The sequence below is a fragment of the Myxocyprinus asiaticus genome, chromosome 18 (assembly GCF_019703515.2).
Source record: "Myxocyprinus asiaticus isolate MX2 ecotype Aquarium Trade chromosome 18, UBuf_Myxa_2, whole genome shotgun sequence".
Taxonomy (NCBI): domain Eukaryota; kingdom Metazoa; phylum Chordata; class Actinopteri; order Cypriniformes; family Catostomidae; genus Myxocyprinus; species Myxocyprinus asiaticus.
Window position 1 is genome coordinate 12386850 of NC_059361.1, and position 27228 is coordinate 12414077.

The following is a 27228-nucleotide window of genomic DNA, read 5'->3' on the forward strand; positions in this document are numbered from 1 at the left end:
GGCACTAAAAGCTGCCAGATCAGCATATTTTAGAAAACTCATAGAAAATAACCACAACAATCCTAGGTTTTTATTCAGTACTGTGGCTAAATTGGTTAGTAATAAAGCCTCAACAGAACCGGATATTCCATCGTTGCACAAGATTAATGACTTCATGATTTTCTTTACTGATAAAATTGAAATAATCAGAAATAAAATTGGAATTATGCAATCATCTGTCACAGTACCTCAGAAAACAGTGTCTCATAATTTTCCTCACATGCAACTTCAATCCTTCACTGTCACAGGTCATGAAAAGCTAACAAAACGTATCGAAACATCAAAAGCCACAACATGTATGTTAGATCGAATACCAACAAAGCTCTTAAAAGAGGTATTCCCGGTAATCTTAGAACTTCTTAATATTATTAACTCCTCGCAATCCTTAGGACATGTCCCAAGAAACTTTAAAATGGCAGTTATCAAACCACTTATTAAGAAGCCACAACTTGATCCTGGAGAACTGGCTAATTATAGACCGATTTCAAATCTCCCGTTTGTCAAAAATACTAGAAAAGGTAGTATCCTCCCAAATATGTTCATTTCTACAGAGTGTAGGAAATTTGGTAATATAAATGTACACGGGATGGGTTAAAGTGCCTGCGTGCCTCCACCATTATATGTAGGAAACACTATGTGTGAGCTAGGAATTAATTTAACTGTCCTTATTCTACATTACTATGTAAGGAAATTTATAATGGAATTAGTCGCGTTCGACAACCATTATACGCAAGATAAATGACAAATAACTAGATTATTTGTCTGAATAAAATTCTCTACCAATAAAATCGTAATACAACGTCTCGTTGTATCCGCTCACAATTTCTATTGTAAGGAATTAGCTTTGATAAGGGAATTATGATTAATTCACTTATTGAAGTAATATTATTCTCATGGCTTATTGAAAATAGTAGCACACATATTTAGGTGTAGGTTTGAAGCGAAATCTTTTAAAAACAGGGATGAGATTTTTTATCAAAATATACCACAGTCAAATTATCTTTGAATACAGACAAACTTTATTGCTATTCTAAACATAAAACTAATCTAACACATACAACATGAAACAGGTTGGTGAGTAAAGTGACAAAATGTGAAATAAATGATCAATACAGATTAAATGAACTTTACGGAGTCCGTTGACAATGCCTTAAGAACCATTTATCCTTCGAGTCTAAATCAATTTTCAATCAGATTACCCAAAGTATTCAACTAATACACCAGCATTTTGAGCAAAATTCTGGAGATGTACTTGTGTGTCGTTGCGTTTCCTTGCGTTGCTTGGTTCTTTGGCATTTGAAGAAAGTTTGTTGCATTGATGTCTTGAACTCTCTTATGATCGTGGATAGTTATTGTCTGGATGGCTGATAAAGTGGGCTTTGAAGCGAAGCCTTCTGCAAGGAAGACTCGCGACTCCTGTTGGGTGTGTGAACCGTAGAGCAGAGGGTGAGAGGCTTCCTCGGGACTTTGTGTCCCGAGTTTTTCTTTGGACTCCACATGGCACAGAGGATCTGGAAACAGCAAGAGAGCCGAAGAGAGGAGACCAAGCAATGGTTCCAAGAGAGGATTCAAAGAGGCAAGAGAGAATTCTAAGAGAGTTTTTCCTGTTTTGGAAACATTTGAACTGAAATTGGCTGCACCCCAAAGGTGTCCTGAGCCAATCAAAAGTGGCTTTCCAAAGTCACATGGTCAACTGGTCTGTCCCTTTCAAAGTTGATTTACAATCCTTTGTGTGGAGAATCCTTACATTCTTCCAGCTCAAAATAGTGAATGTTTAATCATGAACTTTTATATCTTGAAAACAGTGCAAGAGACATGACATTCATTGTCATCAACAAACAAGCAAGCATTTACATAGTAAATGTGACATGCTTTCATGAATATTACACGTGTAAGTAACAAAACATGAAAATCCCTGGTTACAAATCATACTGGTTAATTCATTGGTTTTACAACATGGATAATACATTACACGTTATGAGAAACCTGATTGTCGGGGTATATTATCAAGTTAAATCTTGAATAGTTACCATTCTTAGTAGAATGAGATGAATCATACTAGATTAAAGATTATAATCATCGATTTGTCAGTTATAAGTGATTACAAATCACTACACATTTTAAAAGGTATATCAGGCTATAATCATTAATTTGTCAGTTATAAAAGTGATCACAGGCCATAAAGACATTTTCAGGATAATCTAGCAAGGCTAGGTTTTGTATATATTGTGGGTCCATGCGGTCTCTGCTGAGCTAAGAGAGAATGTCTTTGGAATGTGCAGATGGGGAGAGGAGGTGTCCCGGGGGAGGAACAAATGTCACTGTGTTAGGTCTAGGTTGATTTTGGGCCTTGGGACTGTCTTCATGAGTCTCCGTTTCCTGATATGGCCGCGGATTTATGCATTAAGGTCACAAGGTGTTACATGGCAATTTGGTCTTATAAGAGGGTTTAAGTTTGTGGGAAAAAAAGGGTTTTCTTTATTGGTCAACTCTGTCATTACAAATCCTAGTTTGAGATTAAGCAGGCATGGGAGAGACGGTCTCATTCAGCAATTTAGGTGCCAATGATTCACTTTTATGACTCTCCTATGGCTCGGTGGGGGATCTCTCTGATCTGTGGAATGTGGTGTTGTGTTCATTTGATGGCTTTGTTCATGGATAATCCTACAAGAGAAATAGTATATATGAACAATTTCATTCAGGATATAGGCCTCATCACAGTACAGAGACTGCACTTAGAGTTACAAATGACTTGCTCTTATCATCCGATCACGGCTGCATTTCACTTCTAGTGCTTTTAGATCTTAGTGCTGCATTCAACACGATAGATCACGACATTCTCTTGAATAGGCTACAGAATTATATTGGCATATGTGGAGTTGCATTAGCATCGTTTAGGTCCTATTTAGCAGACTGCTACTACTTTGTCTATGTAAATGAGGAATTGTCAAACTAAACAAAAGTATGGAGTGCCTCAGGGATCAGTTTTAGGGCCTCTGCTTTTCTCCTTGGATATGCTTCTCCTGGGAGATATTATCAGGAATCGTGGAATAAGTTTCCACCGTTATGCCGATGATACCAAACTTTATATTTCTTCAAAACCTGATGAGATTTCACAATTCTCCAAATTAGCAGAGTGTATCAATGAAATAAAAGATTGGATGGCCAGAAATTTCCTTCTACTCAATTCCGACAAAACAGAGGTACTAATTGTTGGACCAAAAACCTCTAAAAAGCCGCTAAAATATAATTGGACTCTCGATGAATGTACTGTTACATCGAGGTATTATATTTGATACCAATCTGTCCTTTGAAAATCAAATTACCAATGTTTGTAGAACGGCATTCTTCCACCTAAGAAATATTGCTAAATTACGAAAAATGCTCTCTGTTGCTGATGCCGAAAAACTAATTCCTGCGTTCATGACCTCAAGACTAGATTATTGTAATGCATTACTGGGAGATTGACAAGCAAGCTCAATAAATAAACTTCAATTGGTTCAAAATGCAGCAGCCAGAGTGCTGACTAGAACCAAGAAATATGATCATATTAGCCCCATTTTATCATCGTTACATTGGCTACCTGTTAAATTTCGTATTAATTTAAAAATTCTGATAACTACGTACAAAGCTTTGAATGGTCTAGCTCCGCAGTACTTAAGTGACCTTCTACCATGCAATATTCCATCACAGCCACCATTGTACCAGTACCAAAACATGCTGCTGCAGTGGCCCTCAACAACTTCCACCCCGTTGCTCTTACTCCCATCATCGCTAAGTGTTTTGAGGGGCTGGTCCTCTCCCACCTGAAAACATGCCTGCCCCCAACACTGGACCCATATCAGTCTGCCTACAAACCCAACAGGTCAACTGAGGATGCTATCGCCTCAGCTCTTCACTCCGCCCTGACTCACTTGGACAAAAACAACACATATGTCAGGATGCTATTCATTGATTTCAGTTCTGCCTTCAATACTGTGATCCCATCTAAGCTGATCTCCAAGCTCACTGATCTTTGCATCAGCCCCTCCCTCTGCAACTGGACCTTGGACTTTCTCACTAACAGACCACAGTCTATTAGGATCAGCAGCCACAACTCCTCCACCCTCACTTTGAACACTGGTGCACCACAGGGCTGTGTGCTGAGTCCAATTCTCTACTACCTCTTCACCCACAACTGCATACCTGAGCTTGGCTCCAACTCCATAATCAAGTTTGCAGATGACACCATGGTGGTAGGCCTGATCTTTTACTGAGACTTTTATCGCTGCACAATTGAAAGTATCCTAACAAACTGCATCTCAGTGTGGTACGGCAGCTGCACTGTCTCAGACCAGAAAGCCCTCCAGCGGGTGGTGAAAACTGCCCAATACGTCACTGGTGTTCAGCTACCCTCCAAAGACATTCACCAAACGCTGCTTAAGGAGGGTGAGAAGCATTATCAAAGACACCTCTCACCCCAACCATGGTCTGTTTACTCCTCTCCAATCTGGGAGACACTATGAGTCAGTGTTCAGTGTTTATACTTCTTCATTTGCACCTTGTACTGTATTCATAGACATTTGCATTGAGCTGGCCTCTGCTTCTCTACCTCATAACTTTACATTCCATAAAAATCTTTATTGTGTGTGTGTGTGTGTGATATATATATATATATATATATATATATATATATATATATATATATATATATATATATATATATATATATATATACATACACACACACACATACACACACACACACACACACACATATTGCTATTTGCACTTATGGTTAGATGCTAACTGCATTTCACTGGCTCTGTACCTGTACTCTGCATAATGACAATAAAGTTGAATCTAATCTAATCACGTTCATTACGATCGCAAAATTCTGGCCTGTTAATAGTTCCTAGAAAATCAAAATCCAAAAAAAGGAGGTAGATCCTTTTCATATTTGGCTCCTAAACTATGGAATAGTCTCCCTAACACTGTTCGAGATGCAGACACACTCACTCAGTTTAAGTCTAGACTAAAGACCCATCTATTTAGCCAGGCATACACCTAATTTATCCATCAACTCACAATTAGGCTGCTTTAATTGGGTCTGCCAGAACCAGAAACATTGATCGTGATCTAAAACTCTGCAATAAATTGAATGACATCTATACTAATATTATTATATTTGTTACCTTGTCTCAACCTTGCGACTCCTATCCTGAGGTCACCAGAACCGGCTGGATCCAGCTCCATTCCTGCTTCGTGTTGGACTCCACTGCTACGTGTCGCTGAGTGATGATGACTAATAGCAGCCAGCAAAATATCACTTCAGTCTATTACGATGGACTTCAGAGGACGAACTGATGCCAACTCCAACCATAAGACGTGGGATACTTCATATGCCATTGCCTGAACCTTGGACTTAGGATAGACCTCACCGAAATTACCGGCCAGGTTGAACTGCGATACATCTAACTGATCTCTGCCTACATCACCTCGGTCTAATGATGGACTACACTCTTGAAATAGAATACATAGACTATCAATTAATTGCCATCAAAACCCTTCATAAGCCAACTAACAAGGACAACTGCAACTGTGTGAACTTCTGCAGTTAATACAGGATGGACTTCAAAGACATTTGTCATTAATCTTATAGTTCATACAAAATCTTTGTTTAAACACTGACCCTTAACACTTACTTGGTTTAATAATTTTAAACCATAACTTGCACTATACATAAGTAATATTGGCATTATGATGTTAGCCAAAGGGGAACTGGCCCCCACAGTGAGCCTGGTTTCTCCCAAGGTCATTTTTCTCCATTAACCAACATCTTATGGAGTTTTGTGTTCCTTGCCACAGTCGCCTTCGGCTTGCTCACTGGGGTTATAAATAAAATTATTATTTAATTACTTATATATAAACACAAGTCACAATCGTATTTTATCAAACTACACAATGATGACTCTAAGACATTATAGATATTATGGTTTCATTTTCTGTTAATGCATGATCTTCTGTAAAGCTGCTTTGAAACGATGTGTGTTGTGAAAGGCGCTATACAAATAAAAATGACTTGACTTTTGGACCCCACTGTACTTTAAACAGTTAAAACAAGCTATGATAAGCATGATGAGCTACATTAGTTTCATTTATGTTTTAAAAATCCCTTTTCTAATTTTTATATATTTTTTTATTTATGTGTTTATTAATTATTATTTTAAAATGTCATAATTCTCTATATTATACTATTAAAATAATAATAATAATAATAATAATATTCCAAGAAACTACCCAACAAACTGTCGAACTGCACTGTCCATTGTTGGTTACTTTTGCAATGCCTGCCTTTGAGGTTACAGAACTGAGAGTGCCTATACCGCATATGAATGAAATAGGCATCGTCTGTGATAAGGTGTTTTGTTGCTTTGTAATGCTAGATGTGAACCACTACATAGATCAGATCAGAGACCTTATGACTAATTCAGAACATGCTCTTCTTACATGTGTATTGGAAGGCAAGGAATTCATACAAGTGAAGCTGTTGACAGACTTTGTCTCCATGAATTAAAAGCTCCTCATGTGTCCCCAGATTGCCAGTGCATCAGCATTTAACTTTACAGACATATAAAGCAATTGAACTCTCACTTGATATTTTATCAAGTGAGAGTTCCAAAAACACCTCAGCAGCCCTGACATCATGTCATATTTTGTTATATAAGAGCCTCATAAACCAAAGTTTAATGGAGATCTGTTTGTTTCAGAGTGGAGAAAATATAGACCCTGTTGGAGTGGGTAGTCTGAGACACTGGGTGCAAGTTGTCAGGGGAATAAAATCAAGAGTGGGGAGGGTTGGAGAGATGGAAGTATGCTTGCATGATGGAGATGAAATAAGTAAAAGCATGCATCTTTATCTCCACTCCATCAAACAAACACACACACACACACACACACACACGCAAGAGTATAGAAGAAGAGGTGGAACGAAAGAAAGATGAGGGGTGAAAACCATAAGAATGACAGAGCGTAGGAAATACCAGCAGGTCACAGGGTAATGTAAAAGCCCAAACAGATTCAGAGTATCCTGAATTAGCTCAGTTGATCCTGCGACCTGCTGTGTATTATCTGCAATCCTTAAACAGTGGGGCAGAAAAATGACATTTTCTCTGCAAGAAAGTAGTACATCCTTGAACACACACACTCAGTCATTTAAAGGACCATTTAAGGGTATTTATGATGTTGTCTTTGATGTGAGTATCATCATTTTGTAAGTATCAAATTATGATCATGTTTTTGCAGATAATGATGGTTATTTTAAGTCTGTTCAGTACACACCTGCAGAGCTGCATTCATTATCCGCAGTGAGCATCTCACATGCTAATGATGTGCTTCCTAAAAGCTTCATTAACACTCATTTTCATTAAGTCAAATTTGTTGTTCAAGATCTGTACATGTTTGCTTTTGATCTCTGGGGCACAACTTCCCTGCAAAGTTTTTTTTAAAAAGCAAGTTAAATGGCACCTTTTTGATCCATTTGTATAGATTTATTAAAAGCTAATATAAAATGGATAAGGCTACATGATACATATGCATAAAGGGATAAACAGTGTCAGGTATCACTTAACATAACAGGAAGCAATAATGGGGGCTGCAAAAATGTTTGAATGAGTGGATAAAGTCGCGACATGCACAAGTTGCCCTGCAGGCTGATCAGTATTAGAGGATCAATAATGATACACCTACCAATGGGAGTATCACAATTGCATTTAGCAGATACTTTAGAAGTGACTCAATGTGCATTCAAATGTATACATGTTCCATAACTGCATGTGTTCCCTGGGAATCAGACACACAACCTTGGCAATCTAGTACCATGCTCTAGAAGCTGAGCTACACGAACACTGTGAAATAAACAACCTGGTTTCATAGAATCATGTTATTATACCTATATTTTTTCATCTGGGTGTTTGTATGTATTGCAGCAGTTTCCTTTGAAATGAACACTAGAAGCGCTACAACAACAATGCCTTTGATATTCTTTCACAAATAAAGAGTAAAACAGCAGATTATCAGTTCATAAACACTTACTTTTCCCCACGTTCCTAACACAATGCTATCTTGTGACATCTAAACACTTTTGCTATACTGCATGACTTGTTAGGCGATCTGCCTTAACATAACCAACTACATTTATTTGCTTGTCATGCTAAGGATGGGGATACAAGTCATTTAGAGCATGCCAGTTGATATGCGAGTCAAAAGCATCATAGAAGCTCCACAAAATGACATGGTTGTGTAATGGTGGCGGCCCCTGTACTAAATTTTAATTAATAATTTTAAATCAAATTCAGGTGCCAGACAGGTTTGGGCCCATCAAAATTAATACCTTTAACCCAGATAGCTGTTACGCCACCAATTACATGCAATAAAAATTCACAAAATATGAGTGTATCAAATTTCAAAGCATAAGTGTATTATTCAAACAGCATAAAGAAAACAGTAAATGGCTAAACAGTAAACAGGAGTGGCTATGGCTCAGGTGGTAGAGCAGGTTGGCCACTAATAGCAAGGTTGGCAGTTTGATTCCTGGCCCACATGACTCCACATGCTGAAGTGTCCTTGGGCAAGACACTGAACCCCAAGTTGCTCCCAATGGCAGGCTAGCGCCTTGCATGGCAGCTCTGTTGTGTGAGTGTGTGTGTGTGTGTTGTGCGAGTGTGTGCGTGAATGGGTGAATGTGTCACAGTGTAAAGTGCTTTGGAACCACTAAGGTTAAAAAAAGCGCTATATAAGTGCAGACCATTTAAACAAAAGGCAAGGAGTCCAAGACTCACACAAACAAAATACCAGCAATAATCATAAATACATAAATCACAACAGAACAAAACACCCAACAATAATTATTAAAGTGTGTGTGTGTGTGTGTGTGTGTATGTAAATGTATGAGAGAGAGTTCAGGCAGTAGGAGAGTTTGTGAATGGTGCACGCTGGGTCACGGAGAGTTTGCATGTACCTGTTTGGTGACTGTGGGCAATACTGCAGGACACAGAGTGGGAGTTCAACAAACGGGAATATGGGTAGGTCCAAAGTTCCAAGGAATCACCTGGCGCTTCCCCTTTAGACCTTTAGTTTTCTGTCACACCTTGACCATGGAGCTCTTTGGCAGTTGCAGATCCTCTGAACTCGTGCCACCCACTTTTAATCAAGAAGTGCAATCAACGGCTATGAAAATCCCGGCCTCACTCTCTGGTGATGAGCACGGTCAAATTACTCCCTTTGTTGTTTCTTCCTCTCTCCTCCAATCACGTTCCTTATCCACATCACGGTGCAAAAACAAACTTTCTCCTTACTCAGCTTGGCACACCTTAACTTCACCAGTCTCAAACCTCTCTTGTCCCCTGATGAACATCTGTTCTTCACTGTTGCCACCTGGCAATCTAAAGAGCAGCCATTTTAGGTAGTGGTAGTGGATCCTTAAAGGGTCAGTGCACAGTTCTGCTCCGCCACAGTTGTTTCATTAATTGTTTGTTTAATATCACATTTGTTTTTATGACACTATTGGTTAGGTTTAGCTGAAAGGTTTAGGTTTTGTTTATTAAAAACTCTATAGAGCATTAACCTTAAAAATCTCATTTGTTTGGGAGAAAATCAGACATGCTTTTAGCGTCATACAGAGGACATTTCCCCTCAGAACTGCCGCATTACATGTAATGAACCACATAATATAATTTTGCAAAAATGTCGCCACAGTCATGTAATTTTTTATAATGAGATCAGGCTGGAAATAAAGTAATCAAGGAACAAGTGAAAGAGCAAACCAAGGTGGACATGTAACTGTGGGGTAACAAGTATTAATAGTAATAACCATTGATGATGTATTGATGTATTGGGCTTGGATCACATCAATGCATCCCTTTGTTGGTAATGTGTAGCTCAAGGTGACCTGATCTTTTTTGCAACATGAATAACATGTAACAAGCAGTGAGTGCTCCCGTTAACATCTTTAATGTCCAGTTAATGAGACTTAGTATACGGCTGAAAAGAAGGCTGAATATATTTGTTAAGAGTGGTGGTCTCTGTGTGGGCAGAAATGGCTAATCTGTGTTGTGTCATTATTCAACTCTGCACTGGGTCGTGCAAGGCATGGTCTTAATGAACTGTGAAATTACATTACGCAGAGATGGCCTCTGCTCTCACAGAAACACCAGAAATGTGTGCAGAGGACACCAAGGAAGAGAGAGAACCTTATATAGCATAAGCCAGAGAGGGACAGAAGGAAAGAAGAAAAGGAGAAGGAGAGAAAAGAAAATATTTTTATGCGTTATAGAGAGCATTTGATTGGAAAAAAAAATAAAAAAAATAATTGACATGGCATTGAGAGCAGGATGAATTATCAATATTTTGGTCCATTTTCCCATAAGATAATACCATATATTTTTATTTTCTCTTGTTTATCTCTCTTTCTTTCTTTCTTCTTTTTTTTTTTTTTTACTTTTAGGAGAACACTAGCATTTAGATAATATCAAAGCTAACAGACATGGACAAAATGCCACAAAACTCCAATTTTGATTTCATGGGCTCTTAAGTGAGACATGTTTGAGTTTATCTGAGTTTTATCAAAATCTCAGACTTTTTGAGTGCACACAAGTTACCAATTGCAAATATGAGCACAGTTTGATACTTAGTTGAGATCTCTTCTAAAACTCTAGCGGTTACTGCAGGTTTTTTTTTTTGTTTTTTTTTTTTTTACAGTAAAAGAAAATCTAAGAAGCAGAAGCAGGAAATCTCCCTTTACTCTCCATTTAAACTCATTGCTATTAAGGAGCAATTGCGATATCATAGAGATTTCATTTCAGAATTGTATTTCCTATCGAAAGGACGTAGGGTGGAGACATCAGTAAATGATGGACAGTTTGGCTAGTGAGTTGTGACTGAGACATTTGAGATGGAGAAACTGGCTGGTCTTTTCTCTCGCTTCATTATTTTAGCCTTTTGCACAGAAGTAACACAGGTTTGTGCCCAACACAGGAGATATTCTAAGTGCCATACTGAGAATGTAGTCTGCATAAAACTGACTATATTTATTTGCAAGCAGCCGGTTATGGAAAATAATTGCTTGAGGTATCTGTGCATCAATTTAAAAGTAGTACATATAAACCTGATGAGGAGCTGCTGCTCTTTTTGGTTTATTCATTGAGCTAGCAAGCAGTAATTGCAGCACAAACAAATGCAATGCCCTTCTGTTCTGTTTACCTGTATGCAACAGTCAAAGGTGGCATATAATTTTAAAAGACGAAAATAACATCTTAGTCAACCATATGTGCAAAATGACGAAATGTGTCACTATAACAGACACTTTAATCAGATTTTAAAACATTATGAAAAGTGTTTACTCATATTAATTTTAACGTATTATAAAAAAATAAATAAAAAAATAAATAAACAAAATGCAACATGTGAAAATGGTTGTTGTGAAAACCCTAGCATCTTGAATAGCATACTGTATAATATCTTTTTAGAAGTTATTGTGTTGGAATTATTTGTGTTTTATAGTCAGCTTTCAATATTCTGTTTTTTAAAAACTGTTGCTTTACGTATGCGTGTTGTTACGAGAATGGCATATTCACAAAATTTGTTACACATTCTGACTAGCATGTAAATTCTTTGTGAAATGAAAGACAGAGGAATGAGGTATGAACAAAAACGAAATGAACAAAACTGACGTCCCTACCCTAAAACCTACACCTAAACCTAACCGATGGCATGGTTTATGACATTTCAGCTCACGTGCTTTGCTGGACTCGTCTTTCGCCTTGCAAGTACAACATTCTAGCAGTTGAGCTATACCATGCAACTTAATCATACTGTAAGTAGCCTGTAAATGTAGTTGGTTATGTAACGCAGACATTAAAAGTAATCAGCTTTCAATTCACACGCTACAGTAAAAGTGTTTTGATGTTCTATGAAAGCATTTTGTGAGGAACAGAGTGAAAAATTCGAGTTTATGAACTGGTAATTGGCTGAAAATCACTTGTGTTTATTTCACCAGTAAACTGTTGCAATTCGTAGATCGACCCACATGAAACACCTTTTGCAAAAATAAACTTACAGTAACATGATTCTGAGACTATTTTGGTATTTTTTTTTTATTCAAATTAATTATCATCGTGATGAATAATGTTTGTCTCATATTCGTTATCATTGATGAAATTAAAGTATAAATTTAAAAAAATTACATTTTCAACTTACATTTTTGTCATTAAGTACATTGACGAGATTTAGATTGACCACAGATTTTTCCTATTTAAATTGCTTTTGATATTTACAGAAGGAGACAATTAGTTTGCATCTAAAGTAGGTAGCAGCTGTAGAAAAAAAGTAACAGTTATTTGCTCTGCTAACAAAGAGGAAATACATGCAAGCCCTTTGTTATGCTTTATTTATTTGGCCAAGATAAGGTTGGAGAGATAGTTGGCATACTCAGATTTGTTTATCAATTCTCAGTCTGAAAGCTTAAACAGAAGCAAACGTCCAGGCCGTCTCAGTGCTGTCTCCGAAGGGCTGTGCTATTGGAAGATGTAGGCGCCACTGATGTGCAGCCCACTCAGAGATTTTGGGTCACCATGCTTTATCTTTAGCTGTATTTATGTTTTTTTTTCTTTCATTTTTTATTAACTGCTTACGCTCCTGCATGGGCCATACTGGTGATGCATGGCCACTGGCGCCAGCAATAGGCACCCGCCCCAGGCTAGTGGGCGGTGCAGATAATTTGCTTTATTTGTTGCCTCTCAGTGTCAAGGCATGGATCAAAGAGCTGGTAAATCGTTCCGACATGGTGATCCTCAGGGAAGCAGACTCACAGGACATCCTCCAGCTAAACTGCTGGTGTTTGCCTTCCCGCGAAGTGGAAACGTGCAGTATGTGTATGAGAATGAGATTGAACAAACACTTAAATATACACTTGAAGGAAAGTAAAAGCATTCTTGGAGAAATTATTTGAGGAAAAAGACTGAATCTTTTTTTTTTTTTTTTTGGCAAATTCAGTACTATAAGCAGAAGAGCAAAAGAAATGTACTCTAGTCATGGTAAACAAAAGTATAGTTTAAAGTGTGTATTTTAAGATTTTTTTTTGTTTGTTTGTTTTTTTGCTAAATGAACCAGTCTCCATCTCTCGGTGAAACTGCTCTTGTCACAGAAATATGAACATTATCACACGGGAAATCGACATGCTGCTTCTAATGTTCATGCAGCCTGAAATCAACCTCATTCTGCCGAATTACTGACGCCATCCATAATCAGACTCTACCTCTTCAGCTCTTCCTGTGGTGCAGCTGATGGCACGTTGCATGAGCAGGCTCATAGACATGTTCTGTTCCCATAAAAACCAGGAAGTGATCGTATTCACATAAACAATGTCAAGCGTGATTTAGAGGTTGTTATTTTTTTCACTCTAAGATTACTATTTTACTCCCCTGACAGTTTGGTTTAGGCAGCAGTGGAAAGAGTACACTGTAAAAAAATGAATCAGTGGGGTTACATTTACATTTATTCATTTGGCAGACGCTTTTATCCAAAGCGACTTACAAAAGAGGAAAACATAAACGCATCATCTTAAGGAGATCTTAAGGGTTGTAATTGTAACAAAAAAAGAGAGAATATTTTTAACAAATGAATCTATGTTCATTTACTTTGATATTTTAAATAACCTACTTAATATCATTAGTTGCAAACACATAATTTTTATGGTTAAATTTTGTATGTATTATCTTGAGTAATCTCTACAAGGTTTTATAGGCATGTGGATTTTCGATATAGTATTTAAGTTGCATCTACTTAAAAGACTTGATTGTTGAATTTGAATGATGCAATTTGATTTAAACAGCTGTAAACAGGTCTCTACAGTGGACTTTGCCATAAGATACATGCGATTTTAAAGTAATTTTAAAGTTTTAACATATGAAGCTGCACTTATTACTGTAAAAGACTTACTTTTGATGGAATGTATTGTTGTAACGCTAAGTGATTGTGCACAGTGTGTGTTTGTGTGTGTGTGTGTGTGTGTGTGTGTGTGTGTGTGTTTCCCTTGGGGCTTGCTGTAGGCGGGTTGTAAACACATAGCGCTTCGTACTGCATCAAATAAATGCTGGAGCAGTTCTGTTCAAACTTTAACTTGTCTCTGTTTCTTATTTTATTATATACAAGTGTTTAGACGAACGCTCGGTTACATTTCCTATGTCAAAACAAAGTTATCCTACCGGAGGAGTCAAAACAACAGAAAAAGGGTAAGGATCGAATTAGATAAGAACAGAATTTACTTAAGAATGATTTAATGATGTTACATAAGGTATGTTGAGGAAAATTCTTGCGAAATGTGCTGATTCATAAGTTTATGAACCATGCATTGTAAGTACATTTGTTAACCCTAGTCCTGCCATAAATCAATGATTACCTGCCACTTGAGTTATGTAAGCAATATAATTTTGCTTGAATTTTATATGAATTCAGCCAAGGAGCTTAAGTTGTGGACTTATTGATATAGCTTTGTTTGTTCTCTGTCACTGGGATTAATAATATGCTCAATATGTTCTTGTGTGTGTGTGTGTGTGTGTTGACGGTTTAGAAATGCATAACTTTTCCAATGCATTCTCTATGGTAGTGTCTTACACTACGGATGTAATATATTTTTGGCCACACGTCGAAATGAGTGGCGCTGTTCCGCATTTTTGTATGGTAAGGGAGACAGACAGGCGCAGGTAAGGTTCATCTCAACGTCTCATTCGCATCTCATCCGCTAGAATCAAGGTAAATAAAGTTTGATTTAGTCTTTTATTCTATAGTTTTTGTTGTTTTTAACACTCTCAATGTCTCAATATTTTATGATAATTTAAATGGAAGGTTAGGTATTCAAGATTTGATTGAAGTTATTTTTGTTGACTTGAATACAGTTAAACTAACGAACGTGAAAAATTACAAACTTCTTTTACACAACATAGTCTGTCATCCGAGTATTTAGATTATGCTATAGTAGGGCCTAAATAAAATAAAGAAACCTGAATGTTGAAGTGAAGTACATATTTCCATATGTAACGTTATGGTCATTTCCATAATTGTGAATGGGCTTTGCTACTGTAAGCTAAGTTACTGTTAAACATCGCTGAGGACATTAGCTCATATAGATAACGTTACTGTTTTGTTTGTCTGCAATGACAGCAATTATATCACTATTCTGGTACTGGTACCGCTTTTCAACTTTGTATGTTTACTAATTAATTTATCTATATTGTACCTTTAAATATAGGTAATACAAATATATTATAACATTCGAGCTGAAACATAATTCTAAGACAATAAGATCTACATGTGAAGTAACATTAAATCTCTTATCAGTATTAATAGTAGTATTACTATGTAGTATGTGTTATTAATAATGACATATTACATGTTATTGCGTATTTCATTAATATTTGTTTTGTCTATCTCTATCAACACTTTAAATGTACAATTACTAAATTAGTCTTTATTACATATTTTTTTTAAATGTGCTTTAATCTACAGGATGAAGAAGATAGAGTTCTTTCCCTTTTCTTGAGTACTCCATGATCTTCAAGGAAGTTGAGGACCTTCATAGGTTCCTCTCCAAGAGACCTGCAGCACCTGTTGTGGCAAGAGAAGAAGACAACCTTGTTGGCTTTGGGGCTAAAGCTCAAAACACCTGGGAGCAGATATGGAAAAGCAGGGCTGATGGGTATGCTGCATTCATCATGACGACAAAGTGTGTCCCTGGCAGTAAAATGCACAAGCTCCAGCAGTACCTGTTGAGGCAGAGGCAGCTGCTGACTACATCTCCAGCTCCTCCCCCCACGGTTGTTTCTGCCCCACAGCAAGCCGTCACCTCAACCATGACCTGTGATCTTCCAGGTTAGTTCAAAATATTAAATCTTCTCCTGGTCCTGGTGTTTTCCCTTTCCTTTGGTCATAAATAATGCCATTTAAATCTCCTTTCTCAGTGATGGAGGAGGATGAGGATTTGGAGAAGGATATGATGAGCCTGTCCCCTTCAAAGTTCCTCACCCAGCTCAGTGAGTGAACCAACAGCCTGTATTTTTAAATCTTTTCATCTATCCAGTCTGTTACATTTCACTGTAATGTGCTTTTCCACAGGTTCAGCACCAGCAGCAGCAGTAATTGGACCATCCACAGCGCGATGTTTTGCTCCATCGGTTTGGAAGGATGACTTTGTTGAACAACAACAGAATTATTCTTCCATATTTTAGTTTATTATTTTGGCCATGTTCTTTTGTTCTACTAATAACTGTTCTAAGGACTTAACATAACAGCGGAGAGGGTAAGCGTGCATGAGTTCTCTTTTTGTATGCATGTTTAAAGTTTGTTTTAAGATTTTGCCATGTTACATTAAAGTATGAATCTTAATTTGGATATTATCTAACCAGCCAAATTTAGAATGTTATACAAACCATACCAAATTCTTGATTGTGTCATTGTTAGCACAATTAAAATTTGTATTGGTAAGCCAGGCCATAATGAGGGAAGAGTAACACTTTTTCCTCAACAGTACAAAGAAGACCAGAAGCTATGCTGTCAAGAGCTCCTGAAGATTTGTTACCAGGTTGAAAGCTCTACATTCTGTACAATCCCCTTTTATTCTTAGAAACACTGATTTCTCTCTGAATAATGTTTCATAATGTTATTTTCATTAGCCCCCATAGCTCCAGTGAAGGTGCCAGTGCCAGTACCTCCTCAGTTGCTTGCCTTGGCTCCATCCCTGACTCCATGTCCTCTGTCAGAGCAGCATGTGGTGGCTACAGAAGGTATGTGATCTCATTGTATAGGATTTACCAGAGTACCCCATAATAAGTAGGCTAACCTTATAAGTAGTCATTTAAAACCTTTATTATTAAGATTATTAATATTTATTATTATTATGTTTTTGTTTCTAACTGAAAGCTGCTGCTCACAGCCCAGTGCTATTCTAATGGATGTTATGACCTACTTTGGTTATGTTAACAAGCTACAAATTCCTGTTTGATTACTTCTTACTACAACAGATTCTCTACCACAGAATGTGAGGCCACATATTCCCACCACAGCACAGCAGGAAACATTGCAGTCTTAAGGTACCTTTCAAATAGGATTTCATGTTTTAGAAATGTAATTAATAAATACATTTGTCTTCAGTACAATTTTTATGTAAAAAAAATTCTTCTGTAGTTTCTCCTCCGGTATGCCTTGCAGGCTCTCCTCCTTTCTCAGAACAGCCCGCAGAGTGTCCTCCTCCTCCTCCAATACCCAGCTATGACCAGGATGTCAGCCGCTGGAACTGCTCTCAACAGCAGAGAATCTGAATGAAGACAGAGATGGAGACAAAGGGTCTGTGGCCAGGGTCCCGACCGGTATGACATCTCATGAACATGGTGTCCTTGTGGTGTTACCCAACTCAGCCTGAGCTCATCGAGACATACTCTGAGCTGCCATCCCCAAAGTACTTTCAGCTCCATCCCTTCTTCATCTGGAAACCTGAGCATGAAATAATGGAGAGATTAAGGAACAGCTACATCCTGCCTTGTCTCTACGACTGCCACATCCGCCAGGTGGTGTCTGCCGGTGTGGAGAGGCATCGTGTTATCATCGGAACCAGTGGCCAGTACTACATTCTGGCATCCCGTCTCAACTGCAAGGTTTGTAAAAAGTACTGGTTTGCTGACAAACCACAGTGGCTAGACAAACTGCCAAGATGCTTTGTCAACATCCTGCCAGCCTTCCTCACCCACAAGAAGGTCATCTGTAAGACTGTGATGGATGAGCTGAGATGCACTGGCAAGTCCCCCAAGTCCGAGGCTATGAAGACACAGATAAGGTGTTTCTGTGTCTTCACACTACCTGACAGACTGTCTCCTCCAGGAGTACAAGCGGCAGGAAGAAGCCCTCAACCTGCTTCTACAGGGCACTTTCGGTCAGGTGTTCAGGTCTGACCACACCCGCAAAGTGGCCAGGAAGGTGACTCTCTCATCTGGCACTATGTCATCCTATGCCGTGATGAATGAGAATTGGATGATCCTGTCCTGGGTCATACTTCAGTCGGAGAGTGGGAAGTCTCTGGAGCCCATGTATGAGGGGCTGGCCTGTTGCTACACTGCTGCTGGAGTGGAGAAAGCCAGACACCACTGGGTGGACAGGTATGAACCCCTCACTACATTACAAACAGTTTCTAGTATTATTCTATATATTTACATTCACAAGAAATACAGTTTCAATGATGAGATTTAAGTTAGTCTGCAATTAAGATGTAATACTTACCATAAACTTAAATACTTACTAGAAACATAAATACTTCCCATAAATTATTATTATAATTTATTTTCTCTTGTTTCAATAGGGACTGCTGTGCTGCTTTTAGAGTACCAGACTCTAAGCCTCACGAGCATCTCTTGTGGGACGCCTGGAAGACCACAGATGCTCAAGTGTCAGAGGTGACCTCTGGGAATCTGACCAATACCTGTGCTTCCAGGACCAAGTTTAACAGGACATCTCAGTTAAACTGGACTTGTTCCACTGCATGCGCCGCTTGATTCGGGAGTGTGTCTCTGAGCACCATAATCTGCACAGCTCCTTCTGTCAGTTCCTCTCTGCTGCCTTCACAGTGGTAGACCAGGATGACCTGAAGAAGCTGAAAGACGTGTACACCTTCTGTGGGATAGTCCCTGCTAATCTCACCAAGCAGCACATCAGACAGCACTGCAGGACAAAGGTTTGTAATGGCAGTTTTGATATTGTTTGGATATATTCAATAAAAAGTGTTACCCAATGCAGAGAAGAATCCATAAGCATTTTTCTCTCACAGCATAAGGGTATTTATTTAAACTAAAAGCAGTTACTGGCAGGAAGATGTTTAATCTTAGCGGTGTCAAGCTGTTCCTCTGAATATATAATAATGCACATTTGCTAATAAACATTAAGATACATTTGGCAAAACAGTAATACACTCTAGATATAAATATTCATAAACCAATGTAATATGTAACCAAAATTTCCATCACAGGTGCCACAGCCCTGAGAGCTGGTGAAGAGGGTGGAAGATGTGCTTCACCACTTCTTTCTGGCCAAGGACCCAGATTATGTGCTCCTGTTCAAACCATCCATGCTGAAGCAGTGGAGGACACAACGCATCCACATCCTGAGAAGCTGCCTGAGCGACCCAGAAGTGGGGGAAGGGATCCTCTACAGGTACGGTGGAACCCTCCAGCTGAACCACATAAAAGTGGAAGGAGCTGCTGTTCCTATCTGGATCCTGTCAAAGGAACCTCTCAGCAAGAGGGCTTCTGCTTTCACCAGGCTCAGTGGATGACAGGCAACAACGTCTCTACCGAGCTGTTCCAGGTCCAGGGGATGAACGGAGTGGTTCACTGGAAATTCCAGAGGCTGGTGGACCTTAAGCTGCCTGACGTGGTCCTACCGGGAGTGTTTGATCCTGTTTTAATTGCAGAGCTCAACATGGCGTCCACAAAGGTGACTGGGCAGGCCAAATATCCAGTGCTTCACGTGTCAGCCAGAGACATGGGCGAGAGGTTTGGACTCCAGTATGTGGAGCCAGGCTGTCGCCCTGTTCCACTGGACTGGGAGAAGCACAAGTCCCAGAAGACAGTCCCACCTCTTAGGGAGGAAGAGAGAGACCAGCCGTCCACCCAGCAGGTGTCACTACTACCTGTGGTGTTCCACCATCCTACTGCGCCTGCGTCCTCCTCAGCACCTTCTGAAGAGAACATCTCTCAGGTAAGACACAATGAATTTACTCATTTACGTTTTAATTCACATGCACTTTCAGATTTGCATCGTTGAAATTTAACCTTATTGGGCCTACTTTTTAGGAGATGGACGTAGCACGTGTCCTGGTGTCTCTCAGTGTTGAGACCTGTGCCTTCTCACCAACAAAAGCTGGTGGAGCCCTCACAGTGGTTTGCCACTCCAAAAGAAAAATACACATCATCTGATAGACAAACAGGTAAATCATGTTGGCACATGTTTTGTTGTGGGCTGGACCCATTCATATTCCCTCACAATTTATTTTACCCTCGCACACACAAGCATCTCTTCAACAGATCTGCTGAGCACTTCCCCACTGCCCCTGACAGCCTCTCCCTGTGCTGCCCGCACAGGACCTGTTAAGACTGGTGGACGTATCTTTGTACTGGACCATGGCCGGTGGATGCAACCCATGAGAGGTGCCATTGATGGACTCCTAGCAAAGCACCATGGGAAGAAAGACATGCTGAAGCAGGTGGATGCTGACTTTGCTGCCCTTGTGCACAGATCTTGCAAAGACCCCAATAGTCTCCTTCATCCGGTATGTGAAACACCTTGCCAAGCTAATAAACAACAGTTCCTCTTTGAACACCAGCCCAGAGAAGCTGTTGGAGACTCGGCAGCTTTGGCAGCGTCTGACAGAAGGCAGTGAGACAGTCAGCATACCAGTCACAGCCTTGACACCTGCTCCTGTAAATCCACCAGTGGTGAGTCCTTCCCAGGATGCTCCGCTGACCCAGGCTACACTTGCAACGATGGTGAAGGAGATTGTGGAGAGGCAGCTAGCAGCTCAGCAGAAACAACAGCCAAAGAAAACCTGGACTTGTCTCAGTTGTCGGCAGCCAAAGTCTCGTTACCTTGGCGATGGCTTCTCTGTCCATTTTTTTAATCAGTCAGCAGAGGTGAAGTACTTTTACTGCTCCAAAAAAGTCTTCATGACTTACGCAGCTGAAGGACTTACCAATCCCAGAATGTGCTTTGAGGATTTTGCATCAACTGCCTTCTTCCAGCGGGAGCTCAAAGCCTCAAAACTGAGAGGGGCAGAACAAAAGAGGGTAACAGAAGAGAGGAAAAAAGGAAATCTGTAGAGCTTCATCCTCCTGGTCGCCTGTGCAGATCCTGTCATCTGCCTCTCAAACAAGGCCCCAACAGCCCTCACATCCATGCCTATTTCCCTGGAGTCACAGGAAAGTACATTTACTGTCCCATCAAGGTTTTGTCCATGTACCAGTCCCAGGGCATGATGGGAGAGATGACTTGGACTGAGTTCCAGAAGTCTGCATTTTATGAGACTGAAAAGCAGAGATGGATGGTGGAGAAATGGGCGTAGAACAGACACTCACTCACTCATTCATTCACTCACTCACACTCACAAACTTAGCCAAAACTGATGTTTTCAATGACACTCACACTCATACTGTCAGTTGGCAGTCAAATGTTATGCTGTCTTTTTATATTATTTAGGTCTTTGAATATATATATTCAAATATATATTTGATAGTACTTTAATGTTTTTTTACTTGACTGAGGTTTTTATTTGGAACCATTTTTACTATATATATGTGTGTGTAAAAGTTTATATAATCTCTACTTGGGTTCTCTATCTGTAAATAGTTTTTAGGATGTTGTCTATACTATAGTACATAATACACATTTTGACATACATATTTCTGCAGTTCTTTACCCATGTATACATAACTAATTATTACATTCATTATTACTTTTTTAGATTGTTCTACAAATGCATCCATTTCAGTTTGAACAGACATCAATCCAGACAGTCTAATGAGTATTGCATTTGCTATTGTTTTGAATTTTAAGTTTTCCTGTGTTGTCCTTGAGGTCTTATCCATAGAACAAAACTATATACTGTTAAATGCATTGTAATCTATAGTTTCATAATCATACTTTTTTTCAGGTCTACCAAGGACCCGTCTCAAGAGTCTGCAACAAGGAAATTCGAACATATCACCCCAGTCGTAGCCTCACTTCACTGGCTTCCAGTGCAAGCCAGAGCTGAATTTAAAGTTCTAACTTACAAAGCACTTCATGGACCCGCGCCATCATATCTCTCAGGACTTCTTATACAGTACACACCTATAAGGGCACTCTTATCACAAGATGCTGGTTATTTGGTAGTTCCTCGAATCAAGAAATATTCTGTAGGGGCCAGAGCTTTTTTTATAGAGCTCCCTTCCTCTGGAATAGTCTTCCTGTTATTATTAAGGGGGCAGACACAGTCTCAGTATTTAAATCTAGACTTAAAATGTATCTTCAGTCAGTCATATGGTTAGCCTAATAGTCTGTGGTCTCACCGCCCTCTAGATTTAGTTAGGCTGCACTAGTTAGATTTGAACCAGTGGGGACTCCTTCCCTCCCTGTCTCCCTCCCACACATTTAACCAGCCCCTTCATGTTTATACTGCCTTGAAGCTCTCTATCTTTCCTGATACTGCCTTTTTTCACCCTCTTTATGTCCCCACCCCACCCCTTCTTGGGTGGGGGGCTGAATTTGCTCTCAGGTCGCCCTCACGCCGCTGCCACCTTGACCTAGTCGACATCGGTCCCAGCTTCTATACACCGATGCTACTCCATGCTCCAATCCAGGATGTCAATGAGCCACCTAGACAGCCACTTCTACCCTATGCCACAATGACTTTTTGCACCTCATCAGTTGAGCAAACAACAACACAAATTACATAGTGACCTTCAAACATAGGTGTAGAAACTGTTTTCCTTTTTACTGTTTTTTTGTCTTTATGCCAAACCCCTGGCCTAACCATTTGTTAACCATCCATCTCTGGAGGAGGGATCCCTCTTTGAATTGCTCTTCCTGAGGTTTCATCCTTTTCTTTCTCTCATAAAAAGTGCTTTTTTGGGAGTTTTTCCTTGTCTTTGAGGGTTAAGTTTGGAAATCTGGATGTCTATGGGTATTGTTAAGCCCTTTGTGACATCGCTTGTAAAAAGAACTATACAAAAAAAGTAAAATTTTATTTGATTTAGTTCTGAATGTTACTCCATGTATAGATACATAACTGGTTAATATTGAGTTTGTTATTTGTATTTTTGATACCATTTTTTTCATGAAATACGTCTTTTCATCACAGGACCATTTCACAACTGCTCTAATGTTGTCTTTTTTTGTTTTGTTCTGTTTTTTTGCTTTTTAAATACAGAATTAGAATAAAACTTAAGTAAACAAATAAATCAGTAAACACAATTGCAAAATGTATTAAGAATTTTTATTTCTCAAATGCTTTATAAAAAAAGTTACATAGGGTGCAAATCTCCTCTACAGCTATACATGTGGAAATACAAACCTAAAATAAAAATAAAAATATGAAGTATCCAGTTTTGTGGAAGGTTAAAATACAATTGAATAATGGCCTGACGTGAATAATGGGGAAAATAATAAATATTGGAAAAATAAGACATCATTCAGCCGGGAATCGAACCATGAATCTCAAATCTTGGCTGAAGAGATTACTTGAGGTCACACAAGCCCTTTACACCTATACGCGACTGGCCTTCGCGCAGAAACTGCATGTTATTACATACAATTTCAAATCTTTGTCAAGACTGCCATGCGCGAGAGAGCGCGCCAAACTGGAAGAGGAAACTGAAGGATGTAAGCTGTAAGTCGTTATTTTATTTGTTTATTTAGTCATTTTTGAAGATATGAAGGAATAATTGACTGTCGAATTACTTAAAATTAATGCGCATTCGAGGTGATATCGGACGCGAAGCGCAGCGACCGTTACACCACAGGTGTGCATTAACTTTAAAAACTTGTACGGTCGGTTTTGATGAAGTTTTTCCGCTTTTGTTTGTTTTGTCAACACATTTTCAAGGTTTTCATCTTGGGATGATCACTTTCTGTATACCTGTAACCAAGTGATGCTGTGTTGCATATGCGGGCACGAGAGAGATATGCCGCTTTAAAAATTCAAACATTCATGTAGGCTGAACCGCGCGAGACCTGTAACTGTAAGTACTTTAAACTATTTTTGTAATGTTAAATAAGCAATATTTGACGATGGACCAACGCACCACCATGTGTTGTGCATTCAGAGGTCTGTAATCAATAATTCCGCTCACCCAAAGATTATAACAAACAATTATTTTAGTTCATCTTTCAGATTTTCGTTCTCACAGCGCTCTTCTTCAGGGTTTTACTGCATTAATATTAACTGTACTATCCTTATCTTTATAAGGGGGGTTAAACAACAATGATTTCACTACAGTAATACTGCAGTATCCCTATAGTAACCATGATTTTAATAAAATAATATTGTAGAAATTGATTGTAGTAATCATGGTTCATTTTGTGGTTCTGTTTTTACCTTAAATACCATGGTTAAACTATGCTTACTTAAACCTTGGGCAATTTTTGCAAATATCTGACAGTGTTTGTCTTTTTTCTTTACTTTGATAAGATTAGTTAAAACCTAATAAGTTTTGAATCATGACTCCACTTAAAAGCCTGAAGAGAACTGGGTGCCTGTGTTTAAGGACAAGATGCTGCACTTTGCCAACAGAAAGAAGTGGTTCTTCATCTGTTTTCCAATGTGAAAACTATGACAGCAGGTATTGGGGATAAAGAATATTATCTGTATTTAAGAGAACAGCAAGACTGTGCTGTCATTCATGTTTAACTATTTAAATTACATAAAGGAAATAGTTTACCCCAAATAAAAAATTCTGTCATTACTTACTCGCACTCATGCCATTACACACCAAAGGAGAAACTGCTTTTATGTCCATTTTGGTGGTTGACAGACTGGTCACTATGTCCTGACACCGTATGGAAGAAAAGGAATTTGAAGAACATTAAAACATTTTTCATTTTTTGGTTCATTGAAAAAACAACAACATTCAAGTTTAGTACGGCATGAGGTCAAAGTAAATAACTAATCAAGAGTGAGTGATGATACATTTTTCATTTTGGGGTGAACTATTCCTTTAAGAAACTGCAGATAAATTAATTTCACATCACACATCCAAATGTCATAGCAGTCAAATTTTCTTAACAAGACTTCAACTTTTATAGTTTACATTGAACAATTGTACGTTCTCATTTTATTTTAGACAAACAAGTTGACATCGCCTTTCTGGTCCATATTGTGCTCTCAACATTGATACATGATTGGAAGGAAAATGTTTGGACCAAGCTTCACAGGAACCAGGAAAGCCTTCACTGACATGCAGCCTGTAAGTTAATAGACATTTCTAAAATCATAGAATTAAATACTTACACGTACACATACCCACGCTCCCTTGCATGATGCCCCACCATCAAAACTGCCCTTAGATCTAGCAATATCCTGAAAAATGCATTGTATGTGTCGCAAACAGTATGCCATTGCTCAGCTGTTTCGAAATTCTTTTTGGCTCAGAGCGAAGATTAAAAAAAGAACTTCTCAGTGAGTATGCCAGGGCCTTCAGAAGGAAATACAGTAACACTACAATAAGGTTCTAGGCCTATTTGTTAACATTAGTAAATGCATTTCTTGCCCTTGACCCATCTGCAGAGCACTGTACATATACACTACTCATGTGCACACGATGTATAAATGACGAGAGAATTATAATTTTTTGGGTGAACTATTTTAACTGCTGTGTGTTCACATTAATGCATTTCATAAATTTACATTAACTCAAAATATTGTTCATTGCTACTTTAATGTAGTTAACTAATGTTAACAAATACAAAGTTATTGAAGTGTTTCTGAAAATATTAAATACTTTAGAAGAAGCACTAGTAAATCATAGGGCTGCCCCCGACCAAAGATTTTCCTAGTCGACTAGTAGGAGTTAATTTTAAGCCATTAGTCAACTAGTTGCACGTTTATGATATTAATTTAATTACTTGAATATATTTTTAGGGGGGGGGCATCAGAAAATGGTTTGAGTTCCAGGGCTGAGAAAGAATTTTATAAGTAACATTGCAAACACTATTCTATATTACAGAGAATTAATAAACCGTAATAATGAGCCTTTAAAATATAAATTTTACAAGCGCACTCACGAAGCTAGCAGCAGTGACACCGGCAAAAGCGGTAATGATTCTGAATGTGTCAGAAAAACCAGCAAGGAGACTGTCTGAACATTTTGTTAATTTATAGAGAGAAATGAACATTAGGGTTGTGCCAGCAGATGATGATCTCAGGGATTGACGATGGTCAGAGTGATCGCCAATAGCTGATGCCTTTGACGATGTCAAGACGATATTTGGCTCCTTTTACCATGTATTAAATTATTATTATTAGGCTATTATCAAATTAATATTACAAATAATTTGCCTGTAGACACACAGACACGCGCTTGAAGAAACACTTTATTATATTATTAAGATAATGACAGAAAAGCCGTCTATGTGCATGTATGACGCGCTGATTCGGAGGCATGCAGTCTCGTGGAACGCGCGCATGTAAAAAGGTTCTCACTCTTTGTTTCTGTCTTGTTTTTTGCAAGAAGAGTATCGTCTATGAAAATGCTGCAGATTACCTCAGACATCTCAGCTCAGGAGGTGCTTTGAGTTCAGTTCACTTTATTTCCACAGAGCAGTTCATTGTGACCAACTCTGCAGCCTATACATCTGTGATTAAAACATAAAATAATACAAAAACATGTTCACCTCGAACCATGATTTATATTTCAGTGATTATTATCATCATTATTATTTTTTTTACATTTATAATTGTTTTTGTCTTCATTTGTGTAAGTAGTTTTCCACCATGATGTAAAGATGGATACTTGCCTGACGGTAAATGGAAAGGTGTGTATATATAATTTTTTTATCACTTCATTATTTTAATTGCTTTTTCATTTCATTTGGAGTGCAATTTGAATTTAGAAATGTATCTGATTTAAGTTTTTCGTTTTTTAAATAATGTAATTTTCAATGCAAAATCACTAAAGCAAGAATACTCACCGATCCCTCAGCCCAGGGGTTGCCGATGTAATTGGATATTGCAATATATATATATATATATATATATATATATATATATCGTGAAGGAGGTAACAGAATGAATTTATTCACACACATGATGTATTTTCCCGACCGGTAGAGAATGCACAGATGAAGTAGGTTCTTTGCCAGAGAGATGTTGACAACTAAAACTTTATGTGGAGTTTTATCTGCGACCATCCGACCAATCAAAACTTGGTCGACCAAGACTCTTCTCATTGACAAACCTTTGGTCAACTATCAGGGGGCAGCCCTTGAAAATCATGAGAACTATTTCAGATGCAGTGATTTTACGATGCTTGGAGAAAACAGTCAGTGCTTTCAAGCATTTTTTGTCATTCACTTAGAAGCGCTTCAAAAAAATACATTGGACATTTGCTTCAAAGCGTTCTACGTCTTAAATATTAATTACCC

At 38.5% G+C, this 27228-nt stretch overlaps 1 long non-coding RNA gene across 1 annotated transcript; it reads left to right on the forward strand.

The window, feature by feature from the left end:
- The first annotated feature begins 24386 nt into the window (after window positions 1-24386).
- LOC127456195 (uncharacterized) lies at window positions 24387-26428 on the forward strand. The gene is made up of 3 exons (XR_007899801.1): window positions 24387-24428; window positions 24930-25052; window positions 26319-26428. It is a non-coding gene; the product is annotated as an uncharacterized LOC127456195 (long non-coding RNA).
- The last annotated feature ends 800 nt before the right edge of the window (window positions 26429-27228 follow it).